Raw genomic sequence first — 19,722 nt, 5'->3', positions numbered from 1 at the left:
TAGATCGACTGCGTTCGCAGAAGTTGCAAACACGACTAAAATTGGGGTAAAGTATCGAGAAAATGTAAGTGGGAATCAACGAGTACAAGGGAGAAACTAGAGTCCACTGAGGTTAATCATTGAAGGAGTGCTGCCTCATCAAAACGTGCCAGCTATTTGTGTGCTCAACGTAAGTACTAAAAAATGTGCTTAGTGCGCACTTTCGAAACTACACCAAAACAGTACAGTACGCGCATGACTGTAAGTCAAAGCATGAATCTCTTGGATCAGTTGTCGGCCGGAAGGTCTCTATAAATTTCCACTTGATACCAAGGGCAGCTGAATATTTACACGGGTTGCCTATACCAGACTTCGTTGAGGTTTTGGTCGATTTCCTTTTTTTCTTTTTCTTTTTCTTCCTCGTAGTAAAAAATTGCAAGTTCTTTTAATTGAGTTTTTAATTTAACGTGCAATGAAATTGTCTTCTTCCCTAGAGGGGATATTTTTGGAGATCAATGGGTGTCTCGGGACTCGGGCGACGGAAATAGCTAAACTGTGATGTAGTTCAATTATTTAAATTATCTTAGCAGGGCACTTTTATATGTCAAGCTTGGGTGAAGTGTTCTATCTTTGAATCTTAGTTATGTGAAGTAACTCTTGACACAGCTCACAAACTTCAATCAGTTTGACTGATATTTGTCGTCGGTACTTTCTCACATTTTAAGATAACATGGCTTCTTTAGGAAGGTCACGCTAAATTCACAGTTAATAGCATACTTTCTAATATATGTACCAAGCCCTTTGTCCTCAATTGTAGTTTGTAACAAATGCTATTCAAAAGGTCTGGATAGCAGCAGACATGTTATAATTTTAAGAAAAGACACAACATTTCTTTTTATTTTACAAGACATGTTTCAACAGTCTACTGTCATCTTCAGTTAAAATTAATTAACACAAAGTTGAATTTATAATGCTACACAGTAATGTCATAAATTCAACTTTGTACTTTGTGCTAACTGACGATGACAGTAGAACTGCTGAAACATATCTTTTAAAATCGACAACGTTGTGTCTTTTCTTAAAATAACAAATGCTTTCCCTTTTTAGCTCACTACAGAAGCCACAGAACAGAACATTTTGCTCCCCAGACACTCCTCCTATACAATATTGAAGTAAACAAGAGCTTTTTCATTCTCACACGAGCTCATCATTGTAAAGTGGTGGGGGTCGGAGAAAGGATATTTTTCGTTCTCCCGTACCATGTTTCTGTCTCGTGCACACGAAGACGTCGTAAATACGAATTTGTTCCAACCCTTTACGTTTCCCGCTCCTTTGTTTTGATGACAGCCGAGCAGGTATTTGCTTTTCATCATAGCATGTGTACGCATCATGAGTAAAAATAAAACTCTAGTTATTAAGACCGAAAGCCACTTAGCGTCCTCAATTTTGTTCGTGACACAATCAGTTGCCAAACAATCCCCTCCCCTTCCTTACTGACTGGAAGTTAATTTCCTCTGGACGATTTGGCCGTGCATCACCGATCGACCGGGAGAGTATTGAGATGATCGTGATTGCAAAAAGTGTGGTGAAATGTCTCCCCGGAGCTGGTCACTAGCAGGTCAACAAGCATGTTGACCTGCTAGTGAATGTCATGTTGCCAGCGTGATTGGTTAATAAAATGGCCGAGTGGTTAAGCCATCCGATCCAGGTTCAAATCCTGGCCGAGCCACATTTTTACTTATTTCCTTAGTAGTGTTGGATTATATTCCTAAACCAAAACATCAAAAGGGAAACACCAAATGGTCACCTGCTGCACGAGTCGCCGGTTCTTCGTGCAGTTATTAATTAGACAAAATCAAAGACAAATTGTTTGAATGTTTTTTCTCCCAGAAAATAACTAGTGAAAAAATTTCTGTGTTTCTATAGACTTACAAGAATAAAGTTTCAGTCCGTGGAGCAGGGTCCAAGGCTCTTGCATGGGGCAAGCAAAAGTGCACGTTTACTAAAGCTGATATGTTAGGCTTTTTGAGACATATGTTTATCAAATGACATCAAGTTTGCTGAGAATGTGGGGGAATCCCCTAATAACTCTTCATACCCGTACCTGTCAACCAAAAGGTCAGAGCTGTCCAATCAGCTTTTACCAGAGGGAGTAAGATTTGCATATACAAGCAGATATTAACACGAATGCGGAAGACACGAAACTTGATCAGCGGACGCTGAAGACAGTGAACTGGATAGCTGCCGTTGCAAGTTTGGTTGTCAGTGGATTTTGGTTCAGACGTATCAAACTACTGTTGCAAAATTGTTTTAAAACAGTCCTTTATATTTTTTTATGTGACAAGACCAAATAGAATGTGCACCGAGGACGGATATGTTGCACTGCTCTAGAAGATCTAATAAAAACATTTTCCCGAACGTGGACTGAAAACGGCAGTTGTCGGATCACTGGTTCCTCGAGATAATCAGTCAGGCGAGGCCAGTGCCTTTTTGGCTATGCATTTCTGGTGACACGTCGCGATTCCGCTAAGCGACACGTAAGAAAAAGGTTTCCTTTATATTCAGATAAAGCGGAATACGATAGCAAAGAACCCAGCGAGAAACAACTTGCTTATACGCTGGTATATTTTGACCGTATGCAACCAGTCCAGATTTAGTTAGAAGAAGTAATTATTTTATTGTGGATCAGGAGAAAGTTTGTTGACCCTCTTTATCTGGCTTGTAACTTCTTAGATCAGTTTTTTCCTTCGCCGTCCACTTTACACAGATTATAGTAAGTTGTAAACAGTACCTGTTTAATTAAGTAAATACGGAGTGAGAGTTAAACTTGATATTTGACTGATATTTGACATGCGAACCGAATTGATTAAAAAAAACGAACTGTTAGGTATCGGGGGGCATTCCCAACCCCAACCCAGAATATTCTGAAAATAAGATGCTTTTACACAATACATTTTTTCAAAGGAAAACGGGCATGATTTTTTAGCAAAATGTAAGACCGTTAGCTCCATGTGCATCCATACGTATGTTATTCACCGGCCGGGAGGTCCGTATTGCAAAAAAAAAAAAAAAAAAAAATATGACCCCGGGTTCAACTCTCGTTCACACTACAAGCCGTGCGCGTTCGGGTATCAAATTATTTTTACTGATCGATTATAAAACGGAGAAACGCGATGGAAAATTGTTAACTGACGTTCTGGTTGGTAGGTTCTGCAGTTCCGGGATTGTAGTCTACAGGGTCAATTGTCAAATAATCAAAGAGGACTTAAGCTAAGTTAATACAAAATAATTAACCAGGTAATTGATTTTTTTTTTATTGTCAGCCCATAATCTGAGTTGTGAAACAGGTCAAGCGTTGAACAAGATTGCTTGAAGCAAGTTATCGTTGGAGAGTAGGGAAGGTGAGTAAAGATAACGAAAAAATGTTAATCAAAGCCTGTAGTATTTAATAAGCGGATAGCTGCAGCGGATAAATAAAACATATCATCATCTCAGCTGATGAAATCAACAAAAGAAGCTGTAATACTGCTGATACTGGAACGAAGATAGGAAGATAATACGGACTTAATGCAGACATCGATCCTTGTAACCGCAGGGACCATCTGTTTTCGGTCATAACTTAGTATGATTTGCCATCTTTATGCATGGTCGAGGTCTCTTCCCGCTGATATGTGCAGAGAGGTCAATTTCTGCGAAAGAGAAACCTTAGCTCAATTCCTCTACGTATACTCTACGTATCTCCAATTCAGCAAAGGGGGGCGTAGCCTCCCACGCAGTCGTTTTGTGGGGAGGAGGAAAAAGAAGCCCCCTCAAAACGACTGCTTGGGAAGCTAAGGAGGCCGGGGGTGAACATTTTTTTACTAGCGCATACAAACGCAGCGACCTGACTGAGAAATCATCCGATTTCAGCCATAACTTAGCATGATTTCCTGTCTCTATGCATGGTCGAGGTCTCTTCCGGTAGATACAGAAAGGTCAAATTCTGCGTAAGAGAACATTTTTTACTAATATACACAAAAGCAGCGACCTTGGCGTTTTACACTATCTCCGAACATTCAACAAGTATTCTCTGAAATCGAGGTGAGTAGTGGCAGAATCGCACCGAAAATGAAGAAACAATACGTGACTTGTATCGATTCCAGGGTGAAGCTCCTGCCACAGATGATTCCGTAAAAAATTAAGGAATGGCAAGGACATTGGAAATGGAGTGGAATATGGAATTTCGTGGAAAGTAAAGTTTTGGGGACAGTGGACTGCAGTGTGTTATAGAATTGTTTGGACATTTGAATTAATAATTTAAATTACAAATTTAAATTAAAAACTCCTATGCACACCCTAGAAAATGTTCTAGGGACACCCCTGACCTCAGACCACTAGACCACCCATTTTCACGACTTGCTCGGGATTCCAAAAATGAAAACCCAGAGCTTTAATTTTAAGTTAAAAATAATAGTTTGTGATGAAGAAAACATTGACGAAAGTGCCATGACAGTATTTTACAAACACAACCCCTCCCGCAAATCTATAGACCATAGACAAATTTCATGGGTCTTCCAATTCCAGTCTCCATTTGGCTCAAGGCCGTCTCGGATTCTGAATTTTGTTTTTTACGCTAAGAAAGTACCAGGCATTGTAGAAAAGTAATGTTTATCTCACCGTCTCACAAATTCTTGCATTTACTTTATTGTTTCCGGATCAAAGAGGATATAACGGCCTAATTTTACGCTACGATTTCTAAGCCCGACAGTACAGGTGCAACGCGCACGTCCGACTTTAACATCCGATTTTGATTTTTTAATTTGAATTAACATGGCGGTTTCTAAAGACCCTTAGCACAAGGATCTAATCCGGTGGCCGTTGGTACCATTCCCGCCGAGGTCAAAAAATTTCTTTGTCTCTTGCGATCCTCCATTTCCTTACTAGGGCTCAGTGGGCCGAGAAATTTATGGCTTCACTAAAGCACTTTAACAAACACTGCAAAGGTTTTATGAATCGGACAACTTTTATTCTAAAAAATCGGCCCTACCTGAAATCGGGTGTTAAGATAAATGTAAGGTTCCAAATCGTAGGTTAAAGGGGAGGACGGTGCGTGGAGATCATATCGCCATCCCTGGAAGATAACACAATCTTTCGTCGAGTCCGCGCGCAAATGTTCACGGACTGTAAAGTCACTTTCGACAGCAGATTGCCTGCACGCCTACTGTAAGCGTGCCCCAACATTACACAACGAAATAACAGGAATAAACCGTGAACTCTAACTAAAGCGGCCATGTGTCTATTAGCGTAAAGTACATCAACTGAGTCGACCTCGGTTTTGAAGTGTTTGTTAAGATGGAGAGGTATTGAGGTTTGTCAGTTATGGCGAATTGCTTAGAATGAGGCTCAGCTTTTTTGTAAATGAAATAATGGAGGCCAGATGAACCGAACTAATTTGTGAACAATTGGAAGTCGACGTAATGAACCACCGGTTTTATGAACAACGAGTGACAAAAGAGGCCAGTTTCTTTACTAACATAAGAAGTGGATCGAACTTTAAGTGTCTTCGTAAATTCCTTATTTTGTCTAGATTTGGACCTGAAAACGTTCTTTTCTTTTTCTTTTTTCTGCAAGTTAAGGCCTGAAATTAGTTACATGGTATCATAGTTTGTAGTGTACTAGATCGACGGCCGCATGGCCAGGAAACCAAAAAAAACCAAATAACACAACATCAACAACAACAACAACAACAACAACAACAACAAAAGAAAAACCAGCAACGCATAATAATAATAAAAAAACCTTCAATTAATGACTTCCCCTCTTTCACATTTACCTTACAAGGCTTCAGAAATGAAAAAAAATTAAAGTATTTGACTTTAATGAACAGGATGGTTTGGAAATGACAGCCTGCAGAAGAGGCGTCTTTTTTTTTTTTTTTTGCATTTTTCAGACGAGCATAGGCAAGCACGCGGTGAGCGCGAAAAAAGCAAAAAACAAAACAACAACAACAACAACAACAAAAAGCGCCTGTCCGTACACCGTTGTTCATACCATTCCATGCGTTCATATATGAACGCAGCTACATTAGTTATTTGATGTCATGTAATCATAAGAAGTTACTCGCCAACGAAATGGCGGTCGCGCCATCGTGTTCCGTTGATGAAGCTATTCAAGAATCTCTTCGTTTTTCAAAATGTGGTAAAGGAAGAAAAAAAGAAATGTAAAGGTTTATTGTTAAAAAGAAAGGATGTACTTGGATTGCTTCCAACTGGGTTTGGAAAAAGCTTTATCTGGCAATCCCTTCTGTTCACTACTAATACTACTTCTACTTCTACTCCTACTCCTACTACTACTACTACTACTACTACTACTACTACTACTACTACTACTACTACTACTACTACTACTACTACTACTACTACTACTACTACTACTACTACTACTACTACTACTACTACTACTACTACTACTACTACTACTACTACTACTACTACTACTACTACTACTACTACTACTACTAGCAATCTAGCAATCCAGCAATTGGTTAATGAGATTACCGCGCCAGTTTTACTGGGAAAACGACTCTTTCTTAAAATTCAAAAACACGTTGCGCACGGAACCAATTCAAATTCTTATCAGAAACTACTTAGAACGAGACGATGGTGATGTTAACACCTCGTTAACTGATGCTGTAAACATTTTAACTGCGACTTCAAAACTTTGCCTCAAGATTAGAATAAAAAAGCCTCGTAAACGCATAAAGAAAGCTTCAAACAAGAAATGGTTTGATAGCGAATGCCGATTAAAAAGACATGAAGTACGAAAACTCTCAAATCAAAAGCACCGCGATCCTCTCAACTCCGAAATACGCGAAAAATTTCACCAAACGTTGAACGAGTACAAAAATCTCCTCGATTTAAAAAAGAAAAATTTTCAGAAAGAAAAAACAAAAGAACTCGATGAAATATCATCAAATCCTGACAAATCATTGTTCTGGAGTTGTCTTAAATCGATAGATGATACAATCCCCAACAAAAATCCTCCTTCAATACCAGAAGACAAATGGTTAGAACACTTTCAATATTTACACTCCGACGAGCCAAAACCATCTACACATCAAGAAAAAATTTATAATGAGCTACAACAATTAGAAAAAGAAAAAGACCAACTTAACTCCTTAGACCAAGTAATATATCTATTTAGCCAAGCCTAAAAGCGGAGCTCCACAATAGCAGTCTGCTTATTGTATGAACGTAATAACCTTATGAGTTCGTTATCAATTTTGCAGCTATATAGTACATTTTTTCAGCTAACTGCTCATCAACAATAACAATGTAAAACAGAGGGCAAAATTACTGAATGCTGATTTGTTGTAACAGAGGGCAGTTTTTTCGTAATTTTCCTTTCACCGAGGGCAAAATTACTTACTCCTGATTGGTCGAGCGGCGAAAATACTCGCTCCTGATTGGCTGAGCACGACAGTTTTACATTTTGTTGGTTTCTGCATTTTGTGTCCAAAAAAAAAAAACCGGTTCTTTGAGGTTCTTTCGAAGTTCGACTCTTTAAGCCGGGTTCTTTGTACCAAAAATAGATGGAAATGAAGTGCTGCAGCTCGGAGGGAAATTCCTAAAGGTTAATTTTGGTGTTTCTCACAAGAAACAGCAAAAGATTATTTGTGTCAAAAACTAAAGACTTGGATCGGATTGATTTTATTTTGTTTGGTTGAGAAACTGAAATCAGTCATGGCGTCCAAGTGCTTTCAACGAACGATAGCCGAGCATGAAAGTGTCCTTTTGATGGGAGGAAGGAGCAGGAAGAAATTACTCCGCAAGTTCCTTCTTTGGATCCATCGTTTGCTATTTTAGTATCGCTCTATGTTCGTGTGATTTCCAAGCGGTAGGAAGCTTCACAGCGCAGGTGAACAATTAATTGATGCCTAACATTTGATTTATCGTTGTTAGTTTGCTCCTGGATTAAACTTGTATTCTATCTTAATTACATGTGTTTAATGGGAACTGTTCTCGTCGGTTTTGTTTGTTTTGTACCCTACGAAAATATTAAATAATTTGTTCATTGGTTTGCTTGCGCCTTCGATGAGTGTCAGTTACTGACTGTTTTACGAAGTTCCTTGATAGATTTTTCGTAATTTTCCTTTCACCGAGGGCAAAATTACTTACTCCTGATTGGTCGAGCGGCGAAAATACTCGCTCCTGATTGGCTGAGCACGACAGTTTTACATTTTGTTGGTTTCTGCATTTTGTGTCCAAAAAAAAAAACCGGTTCTTTGAGGTTCTTTCGAAGTTCGACTCTTTAAGCCGGGTTCTTTGTACCAAAAATAGATGGAAATGAAGTGCTGCAGCTCGGAGGGAAATTCCTAAAGGTTAATTTTGGTGTTTCTCACAAGAAACAGCAAAAGATTATTTGTGTCAAAAACTAAAGACTTGGATCGGATTGATTTTATTTTGTTTGGTTGAGAAACTGAAATCAGTCATGGCGTCCAAGTGCTTTCAACGAACGATAGCCGAGCATGAAAGTGTCCTTTTGATGGGAGGAAGGAGCAGGAAGAAATTACTCCGCAAGTTCCTTCTTTGGATCCATCGTTTGCTATTTTAGTATCGCTCTATGTTCGTGTGATTTCCAAGCGGTAGGAAGCTTCACAGCGCAGGTGAACAATTAATTGATGCCTAACATTTGATTTATCGTTTTTAGTTTGCTCCTGGATTAAACTTGTATTCTATCTTAATTACATGTGTTTAATGGGAACTGTTCTCGTCGGTTTTGTTTGTTTTGTACCCTACGAAAATATTAAATAATTTGTTCATTGGTTTGCTTGCGCCTTCGATGAGTGTCAGTTACTGACTGTTTTACGAAGTTCCTTGATAGTTTTAGCAACATTTTGCCCTCTGTGTTATTAAAGCGGAATTCAGTAAATGGCTCAAAATGATATTTTCTGTTTTTATTATTGCTTTTAGTTTTTAAGATGATCGAGGCAAAACGGTTTGTGAACAGCCAACGCGCACTACCGGCACTGTCACTGCCTAGTAAATTTTGCTTATCAAGAAGGCCGTACGCTATAAACCTCAGAGAAAATGGATACACTAACCAAAAAACACACTTCAAATATATCTTTGAGTAATAAATGAAAAAAGCACTGTGATAATTCATAGCAATAAGTACAGAAATAAACTAAACAACGATCTTTGAAAAATTCACAAAAAACAAGCGAATGCATTGATGTTTTGCGTAAACTTTGTTTTGATGAAAATGAAATCACACTTTAATTTTACATTCGCTTTTAACGTTCTTTGAAAAGACTTTCAGTGAAAATTACTCACACATCTTAATCTTTGCGGTTATATCCTACCGTTTTAAGTATTTTTGTTTGTTCTCTGTCAAGATTGTCAGAAATATATGCGAGAAAAACTTGTCAGTAGTTTATGCCGACGATACCATGTTGGGAGACGTTTGTTTGACTGACTATTTTGGCTCAGAATCAATTTTTTTTAAATGAAGCAAAATGGAATGAGATTAGAAAATAAAACTCCAAGGGAAATAACGAACATGGACCGGAAAATGAGCTCAAAAGGCTGCTCTGAGGTTAAACAAGTTGCAGTGTCAACACTACAAGAAAAAAATATCTTGCAAAAACAGCAAAGTTTTGTCAACAAAATCACATCAATATACTCGCCTCTTTGGAGAATAACCAGTCCTTTTATTCGATTGCTGATTTTTTCGTTCGTTTACAACGTTGAGTTTCACTTCAAGAGGAAAAATCCATCGAATCTTAATTTCATGTCATCGCGCCGGATTAGACAACAACAACAACAACAACAATCTTTATTTGTGCCCCAAAATTATACAGATTTACATTAAAACAAGAAAGAAAAATTACTAAAGAAGAGGGCACAGCCACTTAGAAATAGCAAGCTAATCGAGCTAAGTGGCTGGGCCGAGCGGAAAAATTTGCAAATACCCTACATTAAGATGGAACTAAGGACACGATTTACCATTCACACACACACGCACACACAAAAATAACAATAAACAAGGGGAAGTGCACACACAAAAACTGAAAAATAAAGTGCATCAATGAGCCAGTCAGTAGTTGGAGATAAGCGATTCTTTTAAGAGGACTTTGAAACAGGTACGACTCTTGAATTTTAATGACTCTTCAATGGAATTCCAAACTTTAGCTCCAAAAAAACGAATGTTAAATTTGCCATAGTTGGTCCTCGCTTTAGGCAGATAGTATGAGATCTTACATGCCAATCTTGTTTGATATTGATGCACTTTGTCGATACTCTTAAAAAAATCGTTAAAAATTAAGGGCAATCTATTAGAGTAATAGTCATACATAAACAAAGCACAATACAAGTATAATAAGTCAATTACTTTAAGTATTTTCAATTTCCGAAAGAGTGGACTAGAGTGGCAATTATACTCTGAGAATGTTATTATTCTGACAGCTCTTTTTTGTAGGGTGATGAGCGGTAGGAGGGCTGTTTGATAAGTAGTCCCCCAAGTTATTAAACTATAAGTCAGGAAGGGATAGATAAGTGAGCAATACAACTGTACAAGGACCAAATCGGTCACAGAGTGCCTTATCTTAGATAGTATGCCAATACATCTCTTAATCTTGCTTGAAATATGTGAAATGTGATACTTCCAACTGAGATGTGAGTCAATGAGAAGACCCAAATACTTAATAAATTTCTCTTGTGCAATCTCCCTGTTACAGATTTTTAATTTGACTATGTGACCCTTGAACTTTTGAGGGGGATGAAAAATAATGAAATTTGTCTTATCAATATTTAATGAAACCTTATTAGCCATAAGCCAGTCAGATACCATTCTCAGATTATAATTAACAATGGATTCAAGTTCAGCTAAATTAGAATTAGAATAAAACAGGTTTGTATCATCTGCAAAAATATGAAAGTCAAACACATTGCTACACTTACTAAAATCATTGATATACAAGAGAAATAGAAGAGGGCCTAACACAGAACCCTGTGGGACACCATGAGCAATGAGAGTATCATCTGATTTAATACTACCTATAGTAACATACTGCCTCCTATTGCTCAAATAGGAAGCAAACCAATCATTAGCAATACCACGGATTCCATAGTGGTTTAATTTCTTTAGTAATATGCTATGATCCACAGTATCAAAAGCCTTAGAGAAATCAAGAAAAATTCCACAGGAAAATAGGCCATCTTCAATTGCTCTTTGAATTTTGTCTGTAATTAAAAGAGTAGCATGGAGAGTGGAATGATTTCTCCTAAAACCAAATTGTTTGTCATACAAAATATTATATTTAGCAATAAAAGTGATAAGTCTGTTATATACAAGCTTCTCCAAAATTTTATTGAAAATGGAGAGCAATGAAATGGGTCGATAGTTATTCATGCAAGTGACCGAGTCCTTTTTATGAACTGGAATAACATTAGCTAACTTAAATTGGTCAGGCACACAACCACTACGAAAGGAAATATTAAAGATAAATTCCAAGATTAGACACTGATTAGAGTAAAATAATTTATCTTCAAGATTCGGCCGCTGTTTATGAAGTACCGCCTCTAAAAGCTGCTAAAAGAATCGATTTGTTTCTCCCGCAGCGATCCGCCTTGCTCTTTCTCCCGCTTTTGACGGCAAAATTGGACGAGATCAGAAAATAAAACTCCAAGGAAAATAATTAACATGGACCGAAGAAATGAGCTCAAAATACTGTTCTGAAGTTAGCAGTATTAGCTTAAGCTTAAGTTAAACGGCGTGTCAAAACTGCAAGAAAACAATATCTTGCAAACCAGCAAGCTAGCAAAGTTTTGTCAACAAAATTGCATGAATGTACTCGCCTCTTCTGAGAATAACCAGTCCCTTTATTCCATTGCTGATTTTTCCGTTCGTTTTACAACGTTAAGTGGAGGAAAAGTTTCACTTCAAGAGGAAAAATCCAACGTTTCGTGGCGCCGGATCGGAGTAAAATGATTTCACTTCCAGATTCTGATGATGTGCCAGTCGATTTGTTTCTCCCGCCGCTAGTTGCCTTGCTCTTTCTCCTGCTGTTGGTCACGTATAAAAATTGACTTTGTATCTTGTCGTCTTCAAAATTGTTTTTTTTGTTTTGTTTTTTTCTCAAACGCAGTTGGTGATGCAACTTCCCGCCCAACAAACGCGGCCGGCAGCGCAGTTGGCCATACATTTTCCCGCCGAAAAACAACCTGGGTTACAGCACATACGCTCATTTATGTAAGCCAATGTGAAATGAGACACTGAAACCCTGTGCCGCAACACAAGGTTTTTTCGGCACCCTTTCCTGTTCTTTTTCTCTTTGTTCGTCACTCATGTTTCGCCTGTTTGCTACCGCTCTCAATCGCTCTCTTTGACGTGGAACTTCGCTTCTCCGTCGCCTGTTTTCTCGATCTCTTTCTATCTCCCTTTCTTTGCTTTACATGTTTGTAGACTTATTCATAAATTGAATTTGTGTTTTGTCGTACACGTCGTCTTCAAAAAAATTTTTTTTTTCTCGAACGCAGTTAGCGATGCAATTTCCTGCCAAACAAACCCGGCCGGCAGCGCAGTTGGCCATGCATTTTCCCGCCGAAAAAAACCTGATTTGCAGCACAAGGTTTGAGTGTCTCATTTCAAATTGCTTACATGGAGGAGCGTACGTACGTACGTTGTACGGTCGGTCGGACGGAAGTGACGTCATAACCAAACCAAAATTTCTCGCACTGATGGGTTTACCAAAATCTCTTAGCTATGGGGCTCCGCTCGCGCGCGCCTTGCGGCGCGCGCGGGAGCTCCGCTAATAACTCAACAGGAAATACGTCAAGCTGTGAAAAAATTAAAGAATAAGAAATCGCCCTTTTCCGACAGAATAAGGAACGAAATGATCAAAGCGAGCCTTGAAACACTAATGCCTCTTTACATCAAACTTTTCAATCATATCCTAAAATCTGGAAAGATGCCAGATGTATGGTGCCAAGGCCTGATAACCCCCATTTACAAATCTGGTGACAAGAATGATCCGACAAACTACAGGGGCATCTGTGTATCAAGTTGCCTCGGAAAACTGTTCTGCTCAATCTTAAATCAACGTCTACACTCTTATTTAAAAGAAAACAAAATATTACATAACTCACAAATTGGCTTTCTGCCTGAGAACCGCACTGCAGACCATGTTTTTACTCTTCGAGCCCTGCTAGATAAATACGTTCACTATCACAAAGAAAGGGTCTATGCCTGTTTCGTAGATTTCCGCAAGGCTTTTGACTCCGTCTGGCACGTTGGTTTATTTTATAAGCTACTCGGTGCTGGCATTGGAGGACAATTTTACAATCTAATTAAAACTCTTTATTGTAATTCTTCCTGTTCTATAAGAATTGGAGACAACAAAACACGATCTTTCTCGTACTCCAGGGGTGTCCGTCAAGGGTGTATTCTAAGTCCTCTGTTATTCAACTTTTATATTAACAATCTGCCATATTCATTTCAAAACGCGCTCTCTGATCCATTTGTCCTCCCAAATGGAACGAAAATAAACTCACTCCTGTATGCTGATGATTTAATCATTCTGTCGAGATCCAAAACAGGATTGCAAAACTGTTTAAATACGCTATCTTCTTACTGCAAATCATGGATGCTCAAAATCAATCCTAAGAAGACGAAAGTAATGATCTTTCAGAAACGCTCAAAGAAATCCGTTGACATTAATTTTCAAATAGACACCGAACCTGTTGAAATTGTTCAGGAATACACTTATTTAGGAACTCGTTTAACACCAACAGGAAATTTCACTCTTGCGTTAGATCACTTAAAAGAAAAGGCCATGCACGCCTTCTCTAACATCCAAAAACACACACTCCTCAGTAAACTAAATCCCAACACAGCATCTCAGATCTTCGACACGATGATATTCTCGATCTTAAGCTATAACAGTGAGGTTTGGGGTATGTACACGAAGCAGGAGTTCAAAACATGGGATAATTCCCCATTAGAAAAAGTACATTTAAAGTTTTGCAAACGCTATTTGGAGGTAAACAACAAAGCCTCTAACCTAGCATGTAGGGCTGAGTTAGGGCGATATCCATTACTTATTGCAATAAACCAAAAAATTATGAAATACTTTGTTTACCTAAACAATAACGAGAATGACTCTATCGTTAAGCAATCTTTTCTGATGTCAAAACATTTACACTCCATTAATAATTCCGGTTTTTACTCCAATTTTATGGGCATGTTAGAAAAATACTATTCATCTGATCTAAATCCTGAAAATTTTAGCAATGAGACAATAAGGCAAATTGAAACTAATATGAAAAACAAGTATCTACGTTTCTGGCAACACAACCTTGAACACTCAAAAAAGTTAGAGTTCTATAAGGTTTTCAAGAATGAATACTCTTCGTCTAATTATTTAACTCATTTAAGAAATTTTCCTGATAGACGAAACCTAGTTAAGTTTAAATTAAGTAACCACAAACTCAGAATTGAAGCTGGTAGATATCCGAAAGATCATCTTCCTAGAGAGTTAAGATTATGTCAGTTGTGTCAATCAAATCAAGTGGAAAATGAAACTCATTTCTTGTTTCAATGTAGTTGCTACTCTTTACAGAGGCAGACATTCTATGAAGACATAAGTAAAATGATACCTGATATTCAAACGAAATCGACATCAGACATTGTGAAACTACTGATGAACTCTAAAGACTATAATGTAAACAAACTGGTTATGAAGTTTATTTCTTCATGTATGATTATACGTGACAGGCTATTATTGGATATTGATGATGTAACTTAGAATTAATTATATATTGTTATGATACTTTACACTGTTTTGTTAGTAATTAGATCATATAAGCTTTTGCAATACTGTAAATCTTGTGGTCATGCAAATAAAGCAATTACTACTACTACTACTACTACTACTACTACTACTACTACTACTACTACTACTACTACTACTACTACTACTACTACTACTACTACTACTACTACTACTACTACTACTACTACTACTACTACTACTACTACTACTACTACTACTACTACCACTACTACTACTACTACTACTACCGCTACTACTGCAGCTAGTACAACTACAACTACTACTACTACTGCTTCTACTACTACTACTACTACTACTACTACTACTACTACTACTACTACTACTACTACTACTACTACTACTACTACTACTACTACTACTACTACTACTACTACTACTACTACTACTACTACTACTAGTGCTACTACCACTACTGCTACTACTGCTACTACTGCCACTACTACTACTACTACTACTGCTGCTACTACTACTACTACTACTACTACTACTACTACTACTACTACTACTACTACTACTACTACTACTACTACTACTACTACTACTACTACTACTACTACTACTACTACTACTGCTACTGCTACTGCTACTGCTACTGCTACTGCTACTATTCTTTCCGTTTCAAATTCTGTAGGCTAGAGCTTGGAGTATTTTTTACACAATCACCTTATTTATTCGGCTCTATTTTTAATTTCTTGCAAAGTCCGGACTCCATTCCACGAGTCTATAAACGTTAACTTGTGATTTTTAAAGCTCTGAAATCTTCATATCCCTTTTCTAAATTTAAATACTGAAGAAAAGAACATCTTCAATTGCGCCAATCACTCGAAAAATTCTCCCCTTATTTCAAGGCAATGTTGTTACATATGGAAAAGGTAAACAGGTGTTGATACTTTTCATCTCAAGTGGCCCGTTGAAAGATCATTACACAAAGAAAAAACTAGAACACAAGGTCAACATATATGTTCATGTCTGTCTGTCCTCTCCCGCGCTTCCCTACCACCTCCTCCCCCCAAGATAGAATATTCACATGACCTTGACTCCCCTAGTATTTGAGAAGTTTCCAAGACAATAGATTACCTTTCAAAACTCTTCGCCAACTATTTGAAGATGTTTTTCCCCACGCCAGAAAATGAATGACCTTGAAAGGTTGCTAAACATGTAATGGCGAAGGCTGCGCGTGGCCCAAACCCGTCTAATTAAGCAAGTACCATTTCCATCCTAACTAGTGACACCCATCGCAACATCGTGTGGCAAATGATAATTCGTTGTTTGCTATATGTACAGTGATAAATAATAGACACCTTTTCTACCGCAGCATCTCATCTAATGAAAAGACAGAGGGACAGGCGATAGGCTGAACGAAAGTGAGATACCAGCAAAACAATAAACGGCACGTCAGATGTCGTGAATAGACACATACGATCATCATCTATCATGCGATTGTCACGCGATCACCTGACTACGAACTTATGTGCGATGTTAGAGTTTTACGTTATTTTCTGTCTTATTAAACTTTTTTAGCATTACGGTTGAAGACTTCAAGAAACTAAGGTAATGTTCCAGATACATTAACATTTACATTCTTTAAAATAATTTTCATTAGAATAAGAAATGGCGTACTGTTAGTGGATAGTGTTTTACCTGCCTCAGTTAAGTCCCGGGTTAAATCCGACCAGCACACTGTCTCCCATATCTCCACGTTTATTAGTCAAATTTATTTTTATTTATGCAACACTAAGTCGCTCAAGTTTAACTTGAAACAAGGCGAATTGTGAGATGCTTTATAAAAACTTGTAACCTACATTTGAATGTAACTTTTTTCATGATTATAACATGATTCTAGTCATTGAATAAGTAGTATACCTTATTCAAAACTGAGTCTTGTTTGAAATAGAAGATAAGTACACGATGATATGTATCGTGATATGGAATTTCATAGCATTGGGTGGTTGGTTAGCTCGCTGAGTATTGTTTGTCTAGTGATATTTTGCATTTTGTCTTGTGATTATCCCTATCTTGTTTTCTTCCGGAAAAAAAACGGATATTGGTACAGCCTCCAGCCAGCAGGGCCACACAACTCGTAAATTATAAGGCCACAGGGATTGTTTAAGAGAGTTCCGGGACTTAACGCGCAAAAAGGAACTACTAAAACAGAAGAAACTTAACACGCAGCTAATAGTTTGATAAATTAATTTATAGACGGGCGAATAGCGCCCCCCCCCCTTTTTTTCTCGGATTGAAGGTTGGTTACTCTGAAAAGTGCATGATGGCCCCCATTTTTTTTTTTGGGGGGGGGGGGGGGGAATCCTGCCAACATCCATTTTACCTGCATAGTCATGAAGAGGGCAAAAAACCCTAGTATTAGCAGATGCTGTCTCTTATCCTTTAAAACAGGACTGTTTAAATCAAAAGAACACGAGAACTCAGTGAAAAAAAATACAACGTAACTGGTTCCTCTGTTGGGATGTCAAAATAACAGGAGATATATTTTCTCTATTTATTTACAAAACTTCCACCTTCACTAAATATTCTTGAACACCAACAAATTTGGAAAAAAAGTTCTTTGTGATTGTTTTTGTCGAAGTCTTCAGCCAAATTTTATGCTGTTGAAGAATATGTATTTTTCAAATACAGGTCGGCGTTAATTACCCCTCAAAACATTTTATGTTTCAGCTGACAGAGTTATGTAAACACGAGTGAAAATAACAATAACCTCTCACAAAGCGGTAAAAGCTGGCAGGAAATATCACAAAATGTGGGATTAGTGATGTGTCTGGAACACGATAGACCTGTCAACAAGAAGGGACATAATTGTAGTGAAGAACTACATTACACCTGTAAAAATTCTAATCAGTTCTAGGTCGCATGTAGCAAGCAATGATGTCTCGCCGACTTAGACCCACCTGACCTAAGCTACATTTACGCAAATATTGACAATTGTCACAAACATTGTAGCCTCAGTGCAGCTGTTACTTTGTCGAAAAATTTGCTGGAAACCCGCAATTGAGACAAAGAATAATCCCAAGAGGATGCTACATCCACTCTCCACTCTTCCTAAGCCTCTCCTGTCTGTGCGTTTTGTTTATCCTTATAAACCATCCACACTCCCTCCGAGAAGCTCTAGACATTGCCAGCCTCTGTCACCAACTGGCCGGTAGTTCCTACGCTGTGCATTCGTGTATGTACCTCCTTTCGGCTTGGGCCCGTGCCCATGACACAACTGTCCTTCCACGTGATTAGGTCATTGTCCTTCAAGTGTGGGCAATTTCCCGTTTCCGTAATCAGTGGGCTGTATACAGTATCGGTTTGGGCCGGATTAGCCCCATGCCAAACCCCAGCCTAGTGTGACCGGAGCATGCTTCACAACCGCGAGAACAAGATGAAGCTCGTCTACACAAAAGAAGGAGCTCAGTGCCTGATAAAACGATTTGCAATGGAAACTGGAAACGCAACAACTGTAAGAAGACATTATTTAGACATTAGACATTATTCCCACCTTGGGAATCATACTTGCACCCAAGGTCCCTCTCCTTGCCACCCAACCCTCGGAATGAAGTTCGTTGGATCGGAGATGTCAAATGTAGTAGTAGTGCTAGAACCATGAAAGTGTCCTGTTTCTTAGGACGGACATCTATTTTCGGACTGGTCCTTTAGCAACTCTGGTTTCTCTGCATATTGCATGCAGATCTGCTACCTATAAGCTCCCATCTCAGCCCTTTTTGTTTAAATGAGGTGAATGAATTCGCCACAATTTTTTGATAGGTTGTTTAATTATTTTCGCAGAAATCCCCTCTGTTAACGCAATCTCAGCTACATAAGCAATACCTAATTGTCTTTTTTCTCCGTATACTGGGAGAATTCACATCATGACGAACATTTCAAACGTTCAGGAAGAGCAAAGGAATCGGTGATATAAAAAGAGGAATGCTTGCCTTTGACACACGGCTTCATGATTGTCTTTCCTCTGCCGAAAACTGATTATTCGTATTCAGATCGTTTGGAGACTTTTGTGATCAGTCGATTCTTTTTTTTTTTTTTTTTCCTGAAATTCTATTGACTGTCTTGTCGGACGCTTTTCAAGCGTTTGCGGAGAGTTGGTCTTTCACTAATCACATCGCGAGATCATCTCGCTATCCTCACTCCAATGGAAAACCTGAAAATGCGTTGCACACTGTGAAACGCCTGTCTACGAAATGTCGAGAAGCACTGAGGTCAATACTGAAGAATTGTCTGCACTGTTTGACTGACAAAACATGCGTACTGAGGGAATGACTACAAGTCCTCGGCTTAGCGTTGATACGGTGCATGGGAGGCATTGCCGTACAATGTTGCCCTTGTCCGATTCCAGCCTGCAAACAAATTTCTGATGGAAGATAACCTACGATGGGCACACCGGCAAGCCTTAAGCCTATCAATTATGCATGGTACCGGTGACCCTGTCCGCCCGATCTTTTTTCGGATCCCTGGGCAGGAAGTGAGATGCTGCTTACGTAGCAACCGACGTGGCGTCATTATTAGTGGAAAGCCTTCGATCCCCCCCCCCCCCCCCCCCGAAAAGCCTGATACTCAGACTAATGCATGTGTCATTCAACTCACAGCGGCTTTTAAAGCGGCTTTCATGCGTGTGAAATGATTTGTTATTATACATATTAATAAAGCACGTGCTTTCTCTATTATCACCTGGCGTCGCTTCAAGCACATGGTATAGTACAAAGACGCGCAAAAGATAGCTTGTTTGCATTTTACAATTCTGAACATCTTGCTTTTCAGCAGGATAATGTTATGAATATTTCAAAAGCCACAAAACAAGCTAAGTCCTCTTTTCAAATTTTCGACCAACCCTTAGTTTGTGTAACGAAATGCCCGTACCCTCGGTGTTTGCGGAAAATCACAGCCCCATTATCAAGTCA

The 19,722-nt window shown here is 38.6% G+C and overlaps 1 protein-coding gene across 1 annotated transcript in view; it reads left to right on the top strand.

The window, feature by feature from the left end:
* Positions 1-3,361: 3,361 nt before the first annotated feature.
* LOC146459363 (TNF receptor-associated factor 2-like) overlaps positions 3,362-19,722 on the top strand; it is a 61,432-nt gene continuing 45,071 nt past the window's right edge. The window contains exon 1 of the mRNA XM_085089592.1: positions 3,362-3,380. The gene's annotated coding sequence lies outside the window, so the exon portion shown is untranslated. The remainder of the gene's footprint in view (positions 3,381-19,722) is intronic.

This window comes from Pavona decussata, unplaced genomic scaffold (assembly GCF_977016875.1).
Source record: "Pavona decussata unplaced genomic scaffold, jaPavDecu1.1 SCAFFOLD_219, whole genome shotgun sequence".
Taxonomy (NCBI): Eukaryota; Metazoa; Cnidaria; class Anthozoa; order Scleractinia; family Agariciidae; genus Pavona; species Pavona decussata.
This window is presented reverse-complemented; position numbering and strand designations above follow the sequence as displayed.